The 20001-nt window shown below is 51.2% G+C and overlaps 1 protein-coding gene across 1 annotated transcript in view; it reads left to right on the top strand.

Annotated features, from left to right (window-relative positions):
- The window catches only part of NRTN (neurturin), a 48910-nt gene that overhangs the window by 17725 nt on the left and 11184 nt on the right, over positions 1–20001 (top strand). The gene's annotated exons all lie outside the window — the stretch shown is intronic.

The following is a 20001-nucleotide window of genomic DNA, read 5'->3' as shown; positions in this document are numbered from 1 at the left end:
CTCACAGTCTAAGAAGAACATGGGAGTGGGAGTCAGAAGAATTTGAGTTTGAGTCCCAGCTCTGCCCCGGCCTGCTGTGTGAACTTTGATAAGTCTTTTAATCTCTCTGACCCTCAGTTTCCTCATTTGTAATTGGGGGGTAAGATGCCTATTCTGCCTCCTTCTAAGACTGTGGAACAGGAACTGGTCTCATCTATTGATCTTGAATCTCCCCTCCAATGCTTGGCACATAGCAAACACCTAATAACTACTTTGCTTTGATGATTGTGTCAACACAGTGGCCCTGGCCCCAGACCTGAGAGCTGAGGGCTAGCCAGGCTTGGCTGGGGTGGGACTGGGCTGGGTTTTTGTCTCCTTTCCTGGAGGTGAGGAGGGGGCAGGTGGAACAGGAGCTGGTGCCAGGGGTTTGGGAAAAACTGAGCTCAGCCACGTGTGGGGGGCCGGGGCGGGGGCGGGCGGGGGCTGCCAGGTCTTGGGGGCCCGACTGCTTTCTGTCCTTCCTTGTTCAGATGCATCATCCACTAGTGGTAGTCCCAGAGATCCTGGAGAGGTGCAGGGAGGGGAGAGGAGCAGTGGCAATAATCCAGAGCGCTGCTGCCTGTGGGCGGCTGCTTCTCCCCCCGGGGAGGTGGAGGGGGCCTTCTGCTCCTTATCAAATCGGAATGTGCCTGGCGCAGAAGACTGGCCTAATTAGGGAGCCCTGCCAGCTTAGCCCAGAACAGCTGTGGCAGCAAGGTTGCAGGGGGGAGAAGGGAGGGTCCCAGACCTGGGTTGAGGGGGTGTGACACCTCTGCCACTTACCCCTCCCCAAACATTGCCCCCATGGCCCTCTGACAGTTCCTCCCGGCCCTGCCCTTCTACCCGAGGACCAGGGGCGCCAAACCGAATGGAGCCAAGGGGATCAAATCAGAGGTCCACTGCCTCACCCCTCACCCCCAAACCCAAGCTTGAGCCCGGGGCCCGATCTAGTCTGAACCCCTTCAGCCTTGGCCTCCAAATCTTCCCCAAGCCTTTCTCCTGGAGAACAACCCCTCTTCCGATCGCCACCCTCGGGTCTGGTCAGGCTTGAGCAGCATTGACTCTAGCAGTGAACTGTATCCGGGCTCATGGGAAGACACAAAAGAAGGAAAAGGCAGCAAGCCTGATTAGCGGCACTGTCTGAGATTATGTTTCACTCTGTCTGAAATGCTCCTTCTGTCCTTCCTGCCTGTGGGGGTCGCTTTCAGTTCACCATTCTGCAGCAGCGGCGAATCCTGCTGTCGTCCACTCTCAACATGTGAGCCGCCCAGTGAAGCTGCGTTACGATGGGCGTTACCAATCATTCAGTCACTCGATGGATGGTATTTATTGAGTGCTTACTGTGTGCAGAGCACTGTACTTAAGCATTACCTGTGTTCCAGGACCTGGTTGATCCTGGCCTGCCTTTTCATGGTTCGTTTGGCTCATCTTCGACACTGGTGAAACTCCTCCAAAAGCTCGTTGTCTTTTTCCTTATTTTTTATGGTATTTGTTAAGGGCTTACTATGTGCCTGGCACTGTCCCTAAGTGCTGAGGTAGATGCAAACGAATCAAGTTGGACAGTGCCCATGCCCCACTTGGGGCTCGCAGTCTTAATCCCCATTTTACAGATGGGGGAACTGAGGCAAGCAAAAGTGAAGTGACTCATCCAAGGTCCCATAACAGACAAGTGGTGGAGCTGGGATTAGAACCCAGGTCCTCTGACTCCCAGGCCTTTCCACTGGGCCACACTTCATGTACCTTTTCCATGGCTTTGATACCTGGCCTTACCATAGAAGACACGTGAAGCAGTGTGGCTTAGTACAAAGAGAACTGGCACCATCTACATATATGTAGACCTTCCATTTGGAATGATTCTTGATACCATCTTGTTGTCAAACTTGGTCTGTCAATCTCCCAAAGGCATATTAGTCTTCAGTCGGTTTACTATTCTCTATCCGTACATCATTGCAGCGTGTAGTAGTAAAGTATTTATTACTAGGTGTTTACTGTGTTCAGAGGACTGTAATGGAAACAGCATGGCCTCGTCGAAAGTTCACGGGCCTGGAACTCGGAGGGCCTGGGTTTCTCTCCCAGCTCTGCCACTTGTCTCCTGGGTGATCTTGGGTGAGTTGCTTAAATTCTCAGTGCCTCAGTTTCTTCATCTGTCACACAGGCATTCAATTCCTTCCTCCCTCCTACTTATGGAGAGGGACTGCATCCAACTTGATTAATTTGTATCGCCCCTCCGTGTTTAGTACGATTCATTCATTCACTCGATCGGATTTATTGAGCGCTTACTGTGTGCAGAGCACTGTACTAAGCGCTTGGAAAGTACAGTTCGGCAATAGAGAGAATCCCTGCCCACAACGGACTTACCGTCTAGTAGGGGGAAGACAGACATCAAAACAAGTAAACAGGCATGTTTATGATGTTTGGCACACAGTAAATGATTAAGAAATATAATCATTATTATTAACAGTAATAAGATTATAAATATAATATTGTATTGATTAAATTAATGTAATAATAATAATGGAAACACCACTAAAGCTCTGTTTCCAATGAAAATCACTGACTATATGTAGAGGTTCCCGGGCTCAGGCTGCTACATAAATTTAATCTTCACTGATTTTGTGAAATGATTCATAATCATCAGCAACTTGTGTCTGTGTCTCCAGAGTGCAGTTATCAGTTTACAGCAGTTCCTAGATGACTGCCTCAGTGCCTCAAAGGTTTTAGAGGGTGCTCGTGGACTTTTGGGTTGGAAGAGTTTCCCAGTGAATTAAAAATGTATCCTGATGCTGACTTCCAGGTCTCTCTCATAGGGCAGCAGGACTGGACTTATTACATGGAAAAAGAGTGTGAGAGAGAGAGGAACTTAGACACCAAGGAAGAGAGAAAGAAACACACTCCTCATCCCCTTCCCCTCTCTTTCCTTCTTTCTCTGTCAGTTGAAACCCCCCTCCTCCAGGAAGCCTTCCTTGACTGATTCAAAACTACACATGCAAGGATGAGTAAATAAGGCCCCTACCCTTGGCAAGCTCCCCTGTTGTCTTGCCGATGCTGACGTGGTACTTGCTTGCCCGGGCTCCCCTCTCCCTCCTTGCTTGCCCCCAAACAAGGAAGTGGAAACATCTAGAAGGGAAGAGAGGTGGAACATGGGGGCAATGCAGTCCAAACAGGGGTCTCAACAAATCTTGGGAGAGGAGTGGAGAGAGGAGGCTCAGGTTGGGGAAGAGGATGACCTCCAGGGGCTGGGGAAACTCAGGACACCTGGCCACTGCCAATTGTCCTCTTCATGAAGGTCTACTTGGAAAATGTACCCATTTCCTGAGATGAGGGGAGGGAAACAGCATGGCTAAGTGGAAAGAGCCCGGGCTTGGGAGTCAGAGAACCTGGGTTCTTATCCTGGCTCTGTCATGTGTCTGCTCTGTGATCTTGGGCATGCCACTTCACTTCTCTGCACCTCAGTTACTTCATCTGTAAAATGGGAATTAAGACTGTGAGTGCCATGTGAGACAGGGACTGTGTCCAACCTGATTAACATATCTATCTCTGCTTGGCACAGAGTAAATGCTTAACAAGTATTATCACTGTTATTATCATAAGGGGAGAGGAAGCTCTTGTGCAGTGCTCTGCACACAGTCAGTGCTCAATAAATACCATCGACTAATTGAGGAAGGGAGGGAGGGAGGGAGTGGAGAAGACTCTCTGGCCCTCTGTCCACATTAAGAGCATTTCCTTGAACTCCAAGGGGCTCCAGGGACAATCAGTTGGGTGATCTCCCCCCTGCTCTTTCCTCTTCCAGAAAGGAGAAAAACAGCATGGCTTAATGGAAAGAGCATGGGCCTGGGAGTCAGGGGACCTGGGTCCCAATACCGGTTCTGCCACTTCCCTGCGGTGACCATGGGCAAGTCACTTCAGTTCTCAGTGCCTCAGTTCCCTCATCTGCAAAATGGGGATTCAATACCTGTTCTCCCTTCTACTTACTCTGCGAGCCCTATGTGGGACCCAATTATGTTGTACCTACCTTAGCGCTTAGTACAGTGCTTGGCATATAGTGAGTGCCTAACAAATATGATGATTGTTAAAAAAGACCTATCAAACTAGAAGACTCATCAAGGGCTGTGGGGCTACCCCCAACAAGCTCCCTGCTCACCCAGACAGCCAGCCTGGGGGAGGGCAGGGAGAGGAGGGAAGGGTTCCTGACCCCGGGTGGGTCTGGATTTGGGGTCTAATAATAATAATAATAATAATCTTGGTATTTGTTAAGCGCTTACTATGTGCCGAGTACTGTTCTAAGCGCTGGGGTAGACACAGGGGAATCAGGTTGTCCCATGTGGGTCTCACAGTCTTAATCCCCATTTTACAGATGAGGTAACTGAGGCACCGAGAAGTTTGGAACAACTTCCTCCTTCTCCCACAGCTGGAGGAGGGTGATCCGGTGGGACCTGCTATTCCTTTCCTCCCTTTAACCACGCTCCTCACTGGAAAGGTAGAGAAACCGAGGCCCAGTGTGGGCAGGGGATGCAGAAGGGTGGAGACCAGCACCAGTTTAGTTCTACAAGCCAGCCAACATGGGGGAGAGCCTCACTGGGGGATTTTTCCAGGCTGGGCTGGAGTCTTGGGTCCTGAGGTAATCTGAGGATTTGGACAAGAAAGGAGCATGCCAAATGGCTTGCAAATTGCTTAGACTGTAAGCCCGTCAAAGGGCAGGGACTTTCTCTATCTGTTACCGATTTATACATTCCAAGTGCTTAGTACAGTGCTCTGCACATAGTAAGCACTCAATAAATACTATTGAATGAATGAATGAATGTAAACGAGCACCTCCTCGTAGGTGGGGATTTTGGTAGAACAGCAGGCTGTCCTCTGGGGGAGTGAAAGAGGGAGAGGGAGAGGGAGGGAGAGGGAGAGAGAGAGAGAGAGAGAGAGAGAGAGTGTTTTCGTCCCTGTGCATAGGGATCTGTTCTGGATAGTCGGTGTGATCAGTGTGAACTCTTTCCAGATAGATAGTGTAACTCCAACCTACCATAGGAAGGAGAAGCTGCATATCCCCGGGCATTCCTGGGGCTGGCGACTGATGTGGGGAGGCGGCCTTAGCACCCCTGGCCCCACATGGGTCCTGGGGGAATCCACCTGGGAAAAGCTAGTCTCAGATGGGGGGGCCAGCCCAGGTCTTGGGTCAAAGGAAAGAGATACCGGACTGCTTTAGGATGGAACAGTTTGGGGGCACGGTGCCCTTCCCTAGCTTTAGGGGTCCTGGAGGTAGTTCTCCAGGAGCAAAGACTTCAGGAAGCTTTTGGGAAGGTGATTGAGAGGCAGGCTTAGTGTGGGGCTGGGTGCTGCTGGGGTTCAACTAGTTTCAGGGAGGAGGGTGAGTGGTGGCAGGTAGACATTGGGATGGGGGCTGGAAAGGAGGACATTTGGTGGGGGTCTTTCTGTTGGAGGAAAAGCTCCTGTCATGCTAGGGCGAGGGCAGAGGGAGATCTGGAGGAGAAAACAGGGCTCTGTGGAGGCGAACTGTGGAGTAGGGGAAGGGGAGGGTCTATGCAGCAGAGGGGCACCGGGGTTGAGGGGGAGGGCATGACTTGAGAGACCCCCCCTATGGGGTGTGGTGTGAGTTGGGGCCAGATGGCCTCTGCTCCCACCTCCTGTCTCCTGGCTTGACCCAGCTGGCAGCACTTATATCCGTGCCCACTAATCACGCTAATCGCCTTGGCAGGCAAAGCTCATTAAGAAGATGGATCTGGGTGGCGGCTGTTTTTCGCCCCCCCCAGGCTATGAGAAAGCTTGACGCCACGTGCCACTCACTGCAAAACACTGCAGGGAGCCCTGAGCCCAACCTGGAGTTTCTCTATCCTGGGCCAGCACCACCTGAAGCGGTCCAGGCTGGGCGGGGAGGGGCAGGGGCCAAGGATCCTGAGAGGCGTGGGGAGGCTGGGGGGATTTCTAGGCCTTATGACATCAAATAAATCCTCAGGCCAGCACCACTATCGGTAAGTCAACAGCATGGACTTTTCCAAAATGTACCTGTGGTGGGGCTAATCTGGTCATGGCTGCTCGGGCCTTAGGAATTCCCCATTGGGTGAAGTTTTATTCAGCAGTGCAAGAGGGGGAAATCTATGATTTCAAGGTGTTAACTCTGTACCCTGGGAACTAGGTGTGTGTGGGGGTGCCGGGAAGGTGGGGCAGATGTGGAGAAGGAGGAGTGCAGAGGGAGGCAATGTGGTCCTGGTGGAACCCCCAGGAGTCAACAAGTTCCACCTCTGCCCCTGGCTTTTGCCATGATAATATTATAAATGATAATAATAACAGTATTGTTTAAGCACTTACTGTGTGCCAGGCACTATACTAAGCTCTGGGGTGGATACAAGCAAATCATGCTGGACACAGTTCCTGCCCCACGTGGGGCTCACAGTCTTAATCCCCATTTGACAGAGGTAACTGAGGTACAGAGAAGTGAAGTGACTTGCCCAAGGTCACACAGCAGACAAGTGACAGAGCCAGGATTAGAACCCATGTCCTTCTGACTCTCAGGCCTGTGCTCTATCCCCTATTCTGTGCTGCTTCTCCATATTAAATACCATAACCAACCAATCATAAAATGAGATCACTGATGTAGAAGCACTGTGGGAAAATAAAAGCACTCAACCAATTTGAGGTAGTCATAGGAGGAGGAGGAGGAGGAGGAGGAAAATTTATTAAGAGTCTACTGGGCAGATCACCGCAGTGTGGCTTAGTGGAAAGAGCATGGTCTTGGGAGTCAGAGGACATGGGTGGGACAAACTGATTACCTTGTATCTACCCCAGCTCTTAGAACAGTGCTTGGCACATAGTAAACAACATATACCGTCATTATTATTATTATTGTTATTGTTATCCCTGGAAAAGAATACATGGGTGAGGATTAGGCATAGTCCCTGGCTTTCAAAGGGCTCACAGTCTAAGAATGAAATGGGGAGAGGGGGCTAGCAACAGGCACACAAGGGAAGAGAAAACAATAAAAATGATGAAGACAGAGACAAAAAGGATCATCCTTGTGATTTTGGGGGATTGTTGAGGGTTCTCTTCCCACTTCATGGTTTCCTCTGCTCAGGGCTCCTGGACCCTGGGCCCATCCTGAAGCTGAGGGGGGCTGTTCTGTTAGGGAAAGAAAGTTATGTGGTTTTCTGGGTTGCCCATTTGGAAATATTCTCCTCTCCTGCCCTGCCTCCATTTGTTCCCCTTCCCCCTTCCTTTGGGCTGGGGCCCAAGCCTTCCCTGCACATGGCCAGCAGATGGCATATCCTGGAGCCTAGGGGAGCTTTCAGGTTGGGCTGGGCCGGGTTGAAAACACAAGATACTTCAGATTTGGGTAAAATCATGTAATGGCAGACTCCATTTATGGAAGAGTCTAGATTGTAAGCTCCTTGTGGGCAGGGAATGTGTCTGTTTACTGATGTACTGTACTCTCCCCAGCACTCAGTACAGTGCTCTGCACACAATAAGCACTCAAAAAATAAGATTGAATGCATGAATGAATGAATGACCTCATTTCGGGGCTGGGCCAAGGGCCAGTCAGGGAGATCTCACAAAAGCCAGGAACTGGTGAGGAGGAGAAGAGGATTTGACCAGAAATCGCCCCTCGCTTGCCCAGCACCCCCCAGCCATGGCTCCCCCCATAGAGAGCCTTCCCTGGCTCAAAGCCCAAAGCCCTGGTCTATTTCTGCTCCTCATCCTCTTTGTGGCCAGGAATGGCTTCAGATGGTAAGCAAGTGAGCCTGCTGCTTCAGGGTGTACTGTCGCGGGGGCAACCGCAGGGCAGCTGCAGTTAAAAATCTGAAAGTCCCAGCACAAGTCAGAAATGGTGTCTTTGTGAACAGGGGACCAAGGAGAGGAATGCAATGGCTCAGGAATAAAGGAGGCACAGGTCAGGGATCCTCCCATCATGCTCACAGCTGAATCGAATGAATTGAATGACGGTATTTGTTAAGCACTTACTATGTGCCAAGCACTGTTCTGAGTGCTGAATTAATGACATCATACAAACAGGAGGGAGTGGCAAATTTTTCCCGGCTTTAGGGCAGCCAACAGGAGCCAGCCCTGCCTGTGGCCTCTGACCCTGCTTCCCCTCTCCTTTCTTTGAAACTCTCTCTGGCCTTGGATTAAGGGACTCCATATTCATCTGGGACTTTTTCTGGGCCTCTCTGTCTACTCTTCTCTTGTCTCCCCACCTCATGCACTGGCCCCCCTCCAGTAACTCTGAGCTCTTCCATGGCTTGGCCCTGGACCAATTTCATGGCTAAGAACAGACTATTCGATACCTCTTTCTGTCTGTTCCCCAAGCTGCTACCTTAGTCTACTACTCTACTCTACACCTTGCACCTGGATTATTACCACAGCTTCTGTGCCCTCTCCCTACCCCTCCCTCAACCAGCTCTTAGCCTCTGCTCCCTCCAATCCTTCCCGCAGAGTGAGAAGCAGCATGGCGTAGTGGAAAGAGCACACGTCTGGGAGTTAGAGGACCTGGGTTCTAATTCAGGCTCTGCCTCCTGTTTGCTGTATGACCTTGGGCAAATCACTTAACGTCTCTGTGCCTCAGTTTCCTCAACTGTAAAATGAGGATTCAATATCCAGTACCCAAAATAGGGATAGAACACGGGTCTGGGAGTCAGAAGGATCTGGGTTCTAGTCCTGTCTCTGCCACTTGTCTGCTGTGGGACCTTGGGCAAGTCACTTCACTTCTATGTGCCTCAGTTACCTCATCTGTCAAATGGGGTTTAAGACAGTGTGCTTCATGTGGGACAGGGATTGTGTCCAACCTGATTACCTTGTATCCACCCCAGTGCCTCAGGGATTGTGTCCAACCTGATTACCTTGTATCCACCCCAGTGCCTCATACAATGCCTGGCATATAATAAGTGCTTAACATACACCATAAAAAAATACCTGTTCTCCCTCCCACGTAAGACTGTGAGCCCCCTTGTGGGGTAGGGACTGTGGCCGACCTAATTTATTTGTACCTACCCCAGCACTTAGAAAAGTGATTGACACAAAATAAATGCTTAACAAGTGCCACAAAACAAAAAACGGAGTGGCAAGACTCACCTTCTTCAAATGCCATTGGGTTCCTGTCCCTCCATGGCCTAGTGGATAGAGCACGGGCCTGGGAGTCAGAAGGACCTGGGTTCTAACCCCGGCTCTGCCACTTGTCAGCTGTGTGACCTCTGGCAAGTCGCTTCACTTCCTCTGTGCCTCAGTTACCTCATCTGTCAAATGGAGATTAAGACTGTGAGCCCCATGTGGGGCAGGGACTGCGTCCAACCCGATTTGCTTGTATTGATCCCGGTGTTTAGGACAGTATTTGGCACATAGTAAGCACTTAAAAAATACCTCCATTATTATTCTCTGAACCCTAGAGGGGCTCCCACTGAGGGCTTTCAAGCTCCCCCAACTGCCCCCATCTCCTCCCACCTACCTGCTCTCATCTCCTGTTACCCTCCTGGTCCTGCTCTCCCAGACCAACTCCAGCCCCTGCACATGGTTCCTCCACCTCTCAACTCCTGTCCTCGTCAATCCCCTTACCCGGAATGACCTCCCTTCTCTTCCACTCCACTCCACCCCCTTGACTCTACCCTCACATCTTCCTAAACTCTGTTCAACACTCACCTACAGGAAACTCTCTGGACTCCCAGCATCTAGAAATGTTCACTGCAACCCTCAGCATGGGGACCCAGAGCTGTAATGGGCTATGGACAGCTGGGATGGGTTCTGTACCTAGATCTATGTCTGGTTTAAGGATTTTTTACTTGGATCATTCCCATCTTCCAATCAATCAGTCAATAAGTAGACTTTATTGAACACTTAACTGTGTGCAGAGCCTGAACTAAGCATTTGGGAATGCAACAGAGTTGGTAGATGCAATCCCTGCCTCTGAGGACTAGACTGTAGACTCTAGACTGTCAGCTCCACTGAGGGAAAGGAATATGTCTACCAATTCTGTTGTGTTGTACTCTGCTAAGTGCTTAGTAAAATGCTCTGCGCACAGTAAGTGCTCAATAAATAGCTCTGATGATGAACTTCTAATATACAGTCTTCCCATCCTTTACTCCCTCCCCATGTGACTGTCAGTACTTGGAAGGGATCGTCAGTCCCTCAAGGACAGGGATCGTATCATTGTGGGCAGGGAATATGTTTGTTGTTATATTGCACTCTCCCAAATGCTTAGTACAGTGCTTTGCACACAGTAAGCACTTAATAAATATTGAATGAATGAATGAATCTTCTCCTTCTAGCACCTTACGAGTGTGTGTGTGTGTGTGTGTGTGTGTCAGAGCATCAGCCTTTTGAGGACAAGGACTGTGCCTTTCCTTCACTCGGTTCCTTTCACTAATGATCAGTACAGGTCACTGCAAGCACTGGGAATGCTAAGTACGGTGGGCTGATTTGTCCCTCTGATCAGTGAGGTGTCTTCAGGGGTTGCTGTCCAGCTCAACTGACCATGGCAGTGTGGGAGCAGGGTCAGATTCCTCCTGAGGACATCCAAGTTTTCCACTGATACCCCGGGGGAGGAAGCTTCACTCTTTGGACTTTTCCAGAAAGGGGAGAGTTGGAGGATGGGGAGGGCTGACGGCAGACCCTTCAGGCCTTCCCTTGGTGATGTCACCACAGAAGTCAGCAACCCTTAGAAGCCTTGTTCTGCCCTTGTGGAGGAGTTGGACCTTGAATCGGAGGGGCTCTTCTGCTGAGCTTCTCCACCTTCCTGCTGCTCCCCCACACCTGATGTCCCCAGCTGACTGGCCCCACTGTTCCACTGGGAAAATCCTCTTTGTCTATGAACATTTGCAGGATCTCTGTGGAGCTGAGCTACCCTGAGAGAGAGGGGAGAAAGGAGGGCGATAACCCACCCACTCCTGTCCTAGGCAGGCCCCACGGACTGAATTAAAGTCCCATGCCCACTGGTTGGTCCCCCAGAGGCCTGTGGCAATCCTCTGGCTGATCCACCTGGGATTTGTAGGCAGCTAGGAGTTATGGACAGGTGGAACAGAAAGTGGGCCTGGAGGAGCAGGAGAAAGGGTCTGTTTTCACACATTTATCTACTTAGGAGGCCAAGTGCCCACCCCAGGCTTCGACTCCAGGGAAGGAGGCCTGTGCCAGGCGTTATCAGGTGGCAGACTGATTTCGGGGCCCTCTGACGCACAAATGGCTGTCTCCCGCCCCTCCAGCCTGCCCTTCGATTGCCCTGTAGCCCCTTAGAACTGGTCTCTCTCACTCCTCTGAACATCTCTCTCCCCCGCAAACCCTTAATTCCACCATCCTCCCTGGGGTCCTTGGGTGCACATGAGGAGCAGAGCTCAAACCAGAGTGTTGCCAGGCTGGGCCAACCCTACAGTGGTTTTGCAGAGAGGCCAGAGTGTTTGGGGGTGGGTTTTGGGCCTTTAAACCAGAGATCATCAAACTGGGAGTCACTAGCTCCTGCCTGCTTCCTCCCTTGTGGGTGCGACCTCTGAGAGCCTCCTCCTCGCCTTCCTGCCTGCCCGCTTGCCTGCCTTTCTGTCCCTGGGTCTATTTTCAGGCTGTTTAGTCACTGGCAGCCATGCGATTTCCTGTTCTGGAGAAAGTATTCGGAGCTCCCGCTCAGTGTAAATGTTTACACGGCCCCCGGCTGGGCCACGGCCCCGCCCACCCAGCCGCTTAGAGTGGGGTGGAGGTGCGGGGGCGGGGGTGGCCGGGGAGTGGGGGAGTGGGGAGGTGGAGGGAGCTCTAGGCCCAGGAATGTAAATCTCCAGCTTCCCGGAGCTCTCAGCCGCTTCCTCCTCCTCCTTCACCTCTTCTTCCTTCTCCTCTTCTTCCTCCTCCTCCTCCTCTCCACTCCCCATCCCAACAGCCCTGGGTCCCCAGGGCAGCCCGCCTCAGACGAATTTACCTCCTCTCCCTCATACAGACTGGGCAGTTGGATGCCTGGGTTGGATTCTGGCTCTGCCATCAACTCTTTGGGTCTCTCTGGGCCTCTAGGACATTTGGTGGGGAGTGGGAACAGGGCTGTGCCCACCAGTTCACAGACTTCCTTTCTCAGAATCCCTCTCCCCGGCCACCGCCAGCAGTGCTTTGCACCCTGGAGGGACCCAGCATGTGAAATGAACCCTGCACTGACCCTGCAACTCACCCTGCATTCACAGAGCTTCTTCTCCCTCTTTGGGGGTCCCCGGGTGTGCTGGGGCTGAGTAAGAGATGACCAGAGTGAGAGAGCAGGTCCCTGCTAGGAGGCTAGAGGATGGACCAGCTGACCCTCTCAAAGCCACCCATTTCCAGCCAGGAGTCTTGGTGGATGGGGTCTGAACTGGTAGGAGGTACGACGTTGTAATTACAGGACTCTGGGGCTAACCTCACCACCCATCTGCTTTCTTCCTCTTGGACCACCCCCACTCCCAATCTGGGCAGAGGGTACACTGACCTGGCCAGAAACTGAGAAGTCCAGATCCCTCCCTCCTTTGAACAGCTCAGAAGCTATGAGGGGATTTGAGTGGGGGCAGCCCCAGAAGAATAATAATGATAATTGTGGTATTTTTTAAGTGCTTACTAGGTGCCAAGCACTGGACTAAGCGCTGGGGAAGATACAAGATAATCAGTTCCCACATAGGCCTCACATTCTAATAATAATAATGTTGGTATTTTTGAAGCACTTATTATGTGCCAAGCACTGTTCTAAGTTCTGGAATAGATACAAGGTAATCAGGTTGTCCCACGTAGGGCTCACAGTCTTCATCCCCATTTTAGAGATGAGGTAACTGAGGCACAGAGAAGTTAAGTGTCTTGCCCAAGGTCACACAGCTGCCAGGTGGCGGAGCCAGGATTAGAACCCATGACCTCTGACTCCCAAGCCCAAGCTCCTTCCATTGAGCCACGCTGCTTCTCAGTTGGAGGGAGAACAGGTATTGAGTGCCCATTATGCAAATGAGGGAAATGAGGCACAGAGATGTTAAGTGACTTGCCCAAGGTCACACAGCAGGTAAATGCTGGAGCCAGGATAAGAACTCAGGTCCTCTGACTTTCAGGTCCAGGCTCTTTCCACTCACCCACACTGCTTCTTGTAGGTCCTGCAGAAAGGTTGGGGGGCTGAGGGACTGAGAGGCCAATCCATGGCTTTCCCCCAGACCTCTGGGAACTACTGGATTTGGAGGAGAAGGGGAGGAAGCAGTTTCCTGCTTTGGTGTTTGGGAGGTGTTTTGAGGATGGGGGCACATTGCTGCGCCCCCCCCCCCCCCCCAGTTGTTCTCCTCAAGGCTAGGCAAGATTTTGGAAGGGACTCCTGGAAATGGGAGCTGAGAAGAAACTGGACCCAACCTGTCCCTGTCCCTCTCCCCTCACTCCTCCCCCCCCACAACCTCAAAGCCTGTTGAATCTGGGAAAGACGTCTTTCCTCCCGTCTCCATTCCGTGGGTCTCTCTGCTTCCTCCAAATCCCGCCCAAATGCCCGGAGCCCCGTTTGCTTGCCAACACGCCAAACCCTTCCCTCTCCCTTTCCCCCACCCCCTCACCTCCCCACCTGCCCCTGGCTCGCTTCTCACCCCCTCCCGGACCGCCGGCGTTTTTCCACTGGGGACCAAGGGCAAGTGCGGGCAGGGGCGGCGGGGGTGGCTGGGAGCCCGGATCAGGCCGGACCCTGGCAGGGGCTCTCCCCGGCTCAGCAATCCTTGGGGGGCTGCAGAGAGGACGTCTATGGCTGGGTTCTCTCTGATTGCATCTCTCTGTAGCCCCGGCCCCTCAGCCCCTGGGCTCTGCCTTCTTTTCCCACTTTAGCTCTCTCTTCTCTGTCGTTCCCTTGGTTTCTGTGTCTCTGACCGATTTTCTGTCTCTCTACCTCCCTCCTTCTCTGTTTTGTCTCTTTCTGCCTCTGCCTCTCTTGCTTTCTCCAGCTCTCTGTCTCTGTCTTCATCTCCCTCCTTGCTCCCTCTCCCCTTCTCTGTCTTTAACCCTTCCTCCTCCTCCATTCTATCCTGCTCAGAGGATAATAATAATAATAATAGTATTTGTTAAGCGCTTACTATGTTCATTCATTCAATAGTATTTATTGAGCGCTTACTATGTGCAGAGCACTGTACTAAGCGCTTGGGATGAACAAGTCGGCAACAGATAGAGACGGTCCCTGACGTTTGACGGGCTTACAGTCTAATCGGGGGAGACGGACAGACAAGAACAATGGCACTAAACAGCGTCAAGGGGAAGAACATCTCGTAAAAACAATGGCAACTAAATAGAATCAAGGTGATGTACAATTCATTAACAAAATAAATAGGGTAACGAAAATATATACAGTTGAGCGTACAAGTACAGTGCTGTGGGGATGGGAAGGGAGAGGTGGAGGAGCAGAGGGAAAAGGGGAAAATGAGGCTTTAGCTGCGGAGAGGTAAAGGGGGGATGGCAGAGGGAGTAGAGGGGGACGAGGAGCTCAGTCTGGGAACGCCTCTTAGAGGAGGTGATTTTTAAGTAGGGTTTTGAAGAGGGAAAGAGAATCGGTTTGGCGGAGGTGAGGAGGGAGGGCGTTCCAGGACCGCATGTGCCAAGTACTGTTCTAAGTGCTGGGGTAGAAACAAGGTAGTCATTCATTCATTCATTCATTCATTCATTCATTCGTATTTATTGAGCGCTTACTATGTGCAGAGCACTGTACTAAGCGCTTGGAATGTACAATGCAGCAACAGATAGACAATCCCTGCCCAACAATGGGCTCAAAGTCTTAATCCCCATTTTACAGATGAGATAACTGAGGCACAGAGAAGTTGAGTGGCTTGCCCAGGGTCACACAGCAGACAAGTGGCAGATCCGGGATTAGAACCCACATCCTCTGACTCCCAAGCCCCTGCTCTTTCCACGAAGCCTTGCTGCTTCTCGATGATGAGGATGAGTTTGCTGTCTGGCCCAGCGTTCCTGGCTGCCCTTTCACCCCAGAGCTGGGCCACCGGGGAGTCAAGCAGCGGCAAGGGAGGAAGGGAAGACACCCAGGGGAAACTTGACTTTTGCCCACCCTCTCTGAGGATCTGTGGGCTTTCCACCCAAAGGGCCAGGTTGTGTTCCCCAGTATTCCCTGCTAGACTCCATCCTAGCAATTTCTGGGTGGGATGGGAAAGAAAGGGAATGACCTCTGGTTGGTTGGGAACTCTGCCTCTCCCCATCCGCCCCCCACCCCCCCGCCCAAGCCTGCACACCCTTCTTCCCACCTCTGGAGCTTGGGGCCTGGCTGGCTGCAGGCACAGACATGAAGAGCTTGACTGGAAGGGCCCACACAGGACGATCCCCCCTTCCTCTCCCCCCTCCCCCCCCCCAAACAGTCAGCTTCAAGATCACGTTTGCGGTCCTGGGGTGCGTTGACCGAGACTGGGTCACTATTGTCCTGCTCCTAAAGCTGTCGATTCAATTGCAACGTATCGAACCCCGGTGCCGTAAGGAGGCAAGGTAGCATGGGGGCTGAACACAGAGGGGATGTAGAGGGGGTCGGTCGGTTCTTGCTCTTTCAGAGCTCTGTGGAATTGGAGGTGGGGATTAGTGACAATCTAGTGTGGAGGGGGAGGAAGTGGGGGAGTGACAGGGCTCGAGGCTGCGAGCTCATTTGTATCATGTTTTGCATAGACTGACTGACAGCCCCAGTCTCAGCTGGGAAAAGGCAATCGCTGAATCCTCACAATCTCCCAGCCTAACCGCCCTCCCCTCCCAATCCGGTGGAAACATGTGCCACTCCCCCCGGCTCCCCAGTCCTAGCTTCCCTGAAGCCACCCACACGCCCTCGGTCTGGGGGGTAGAAACTGAGGAAGAGCCCTTAGCTGTCCTGGATGTCTCAGTCACTGACACATGGGTCCACTCCATGTCCCTCATTAATTAACCCATAATCCATCCAGCCTCATTCCCTTAGAGACTCCATTGATTTCTCTCTCTCTCTCCCTCCTTCCCTCCCAAAGCTGAGCCTTCTTCGCTTCCATTTTCTCTGATTTATCCCCTTTACCTGTCCTTCTCCACCTCACCCCCCTGCCCTGTTACCAAGTAACGCTCGAATCATTGATTCTTTCATTAAATCATATTTATTGAGCCCTTACTGTGTGCAGAGCACTGTACTAAGCGCTTGGGAGAGTTCAATACAACAATAAACAGACACATTCCCTGCCCACAAAGAGCCATCCAAACCTGACTGCTCATTCTCTGATGGCTCATTCCCTTCAAGCACATTCATGCCTCTTTTATCCTAAAAACACCTCATGACCCTCCAGCTATGACCCCATCTCACTCCTCCCACTACTGACTAAATTCCACCGATGAGTTGCATACACCCACTACCTCCTCTTCCTCTCCTCCAATTCCCTCCTTGACCTTCTACAGTCTGGTTTCCTCCCTCGTCACTCCATTGAGAATCAGTGTGGCCTAGTAGAAAGAGCACAGGCCTGGATGTCAGAGAACCTGGGTTCTAATTTCGGCTTTGCCACTTCCCTGCTGTGTGACCTTGGGGCAAGTCACTTAACTTCTCAGTGCCTCATATTCCTCAACCTCTAGCCTGTAAGCTCACCCTCTAGACCATAAGCTCATTGTGGGCAGGGAATGTGTATCTTTATTGTTATATTGTACTCTCCCAAGCTCTTAGTACAGTGCTCTGTACACAGCACTCAAATACGATTGATTGAGTGAATGAAGGGATTCAATACACGTTCCCCCTCCTATTTAGATTGCCCCATGCGGGACAGGGACTATGTCTGACCTGTTTAACTTGTATCTACCCCAGTGCTTAGAACAGTGCTTGACACAGAGTAAGTGCTTAATAAATATCACAGTTTGAGACTGCTTTCTCCCAGGTCACCAATGACCTCTTACTTACCAAGGATCAGGGACTCTATTTCCCCTCTTAACCTTCCTCAACCTCTTGACTGCCTTAGACACTGTGGCCCACTCCCTTCTTTTGTAAACACTAACCTTGGTTTCTCTGACAGTTTCCTCATAGTTCTCCTACTTCTCTGTCTGCTCCTTCTCACTCTCTTTCACAGGCTTTTTCTTCCTCTGCTTCCCACCACCTAACAGTGAGTGTCCTTCAGTGGTCTGTCTGGGTCCCCTTCTATTCCCAATCCACACCCACTCCCTTGGGGAGCTCATCCACCCCTACAGCTTCGACTACCTCCAGCGTGGTTCAGTGGAAAGAGCACGGGTTTAGGAGTCAGAGGTCATGGGTTCTAATCCCCGCTCTGCCACTTATCTGCTGTGCGACTTTGGACAAGTCACTTAACTTCTCGGTGCCTCAGTTCCCTCATCTGTAAAATGGGGATTAAGACTGTGAGCCTCATGTGGGACAACCTAATTACCCTGTATCTACCCCAGCGCTTAAAACAGTACTCGGCACATAGTAAGCGTTTAACAAATACCAAATCATTATTATTATTATTATTTCGACGGCTCCCAAATCTACCTCACCAATCCTAACCTCTCTCCCCCTCTCCAGTTGGGGTCTATGTCCAGTGGCAAGCCCTGCGAAGACTCCCTGAGGGTTTTCAAGCTCCCACAACTGCCCCATCTCCTCCCACCTACCTGCTCTCTTCCCCTGCTCCCCTCCCAGTCCTACTCTCCCAGACAAGCTCCAGCCACTGCACACAGTCCCTCTGTCTCTGAACTCCTGTCCTTTCCAATCCCCCTATGTGGCTCACCCTCCCCTCTCTTCCACTCCACACCAGTCCCTGACTCTGTCCCTCACCTCCTCCGAAACTGCAACACTCACCCATGGGAAACTCCCCAGGCTCCCAGCATCTGGCAACATTCACTGCAACCCTTAACATGGGAAGCCAGAACTGTAATGGGCTATGAACAGCTGGACTGAGTTCTGTACCTAGATCTGTTTCTGTTTCTGTATTTTTCATTTGGAGCTGTGCGAATTTGGGCAAGTCACTTAACTTCTCGGTGCCTCAGTTACCCCATCTGTCAAATGGGGATTAACTGTGAGCCCCAAGTGGGACAACCTGATTCCCCTGTGTCTACCCCAGCGCTTAGAACAGTGCTCGGCACATAGTAAGCGCTTAACAAATACCAACATTTATTTATTTATTGGAGAAGCAGCGTGGCTCAGTGGAAAGAGCTTGGAGTCAGGGCTCATGAGTTCGAATCCCAGCTCTGCCACTTGTTGGCTGTGTGACTGTGGGCAAGTCACTTAACTTCTCAGTGCCTCAGTTCCCTCATCTGTAAAATGGGGATTAAGACTGTGAGCCCCACGTGGGACAACCTGATTCCCCTATGTCTACCCCAGCGCTTAGAACAGTGCTCGGCACATAGTAAACGCTTAACAAATACCAACATTATTATTATTTGGGTTTGCCCTGCCTCCTTTCCCTCACTGCCCCATCACCGCCTTCCCCTGGAGAGCAGAGGGTGAAGGGAGAGAAGACCTGTCATCAGATACACACACACACACACACACACACACACACACAAACACACACACACACACACCTGTCCCTTTGTACTTAAAGAAGAGGCCACCAATGGTGAAGTTTATCTATGGGTGTGGGGGTGACTAAAAGGCAAATTTGGGACATACAATCCCAATCTCATTGTGCACACTTCAAGTGTTGTACTGTCATGTTTGATATCTGTAGTGCGTGGCACTCTTTTTAGTTTTCCCTCCTAGTCTCTTGATCCTTACAAAGCTTCTGATCAAAAAGAACCACTCCTTTCTCGCTTGCCATGCTGGTCTATCCACATAAATGACTCCTAGTTTTCAACAGAGATGCAGCGTAGTCTCAGGCTTAGTTTTACCAGGTCCTTAAAATCAATTCCTCTGCCCTCCTTGCTTTCAGTTTCCCAATTTCAGCTCTCCATCCAGCAGCTGTTTGGGAATCCTGCTGTTGCTCATTGTCCTCACATGTCCCACCCAGCGGAGCTTTGTTGAGGTGAGCATGACTTCAACGCCAAGAGACTGACTTTGTTTGGAAACTTCATTGTCTGTGATCCTGTCTTGCCATTTGTTGCTGAGTATAGCCCGTAAAAGACGCTGGTGGAACAGCTCAAGGGGCTGGATGCGGTGCCTGTGAGTGGTCCAGGTCTTACAGCCGAGGAGACAGTGGGACAGCACTACAGCTCTGTTGACCTTTAGTTTGGTCTGGAGCCAGATACTATGCCATTGCTATACTCGGTCTGACAGTCTCCTGACGTTCTGGTTATCTTGATTCGTTTTTCTACTTACTTGTCTATCGTGGCATCATTGGTCAGCGTGCTGCCTAAGTAACATAATTTTGTGACAGTGGTTAGCTCTGTGCTGCCAATATGAATTTTTGGTCTTCTGTATGGCTTCCCTGGTGCAGGCTGGTACATCACCTCAGTCTTCTTTAGACTGATCTTCATCCCATAGCGCCTGGATGATTTGGCCAAACAGTTTTCAATCATCAGCATATCTTCTTGGGTGTGTGCCTTCTACAGCAATTCTTGAATGATTGTCTCTAGAACTTTGGTTGATGCTCAAAGCTCATTGAGGTGGAAGAGCTTCCCAGAGGTGCGGAAGCATCTCCTAACATCTGGCCGGTCACACCGTCATGAAATGGTCTCGGAACCTTGATGATGAGACTCTGACCATGGAGGTCTTGGATAAAGTGTGGTCGCTGCATCTATCCTGGATGGTTCAATTATTCACCTTCTTGGAGGGAGGGGACTGACTCAGATGAGCTCTCGAGTTCCCTCCCTACTCTGCTCTGGAACTCACCAATACACTAAGTGATCCTGGATCCCGATGGCTGGTCTCAGAGCTCCAGGTCCTTGGTGATGGTGGTGGGGGAGGTACAGGGGGCAGTAACGGAAATCCAAGGACCCCCGGTGTGTCCTTCAACCCCACGAAATGGCTGAGCAGAGAAGCTAGGGACCAGGCACACTGCTGAGAGTACTAAGCTCTGGGATCTGCCACCTCACGCAGCCAGCAAACACTCTATTCTGTCCCTCATGAAACCGGATTCTGGTTCAACTGAGTGCCAGGATTTTGGAGATGGAGGTTTCCATAGAAACCAAAGT

The sequence above is a fragment of the Ornithorhynchus anatinus genome, chromosome X1 (genome assembly GCF_004115215.2).
Source record: "Ornithorhynchus anatinus isolate Pmale09 chromosome X1, mOrnAna1.pri.v4, whole genome shotgun sequence".
Classification (NCBI taxonomy): domain Eukaryota; kingdom Metazoa; phylum Chordata; class Mammalia; order Monotremata; family Ornithorhynchidae; genus Ornithorhynchus; species Ornithorhynchus anatinus.
Note: the sequence above shows the minus strand (reverse complement) of the source record. Positions and strands in the feature narration are given on the sequence as shown.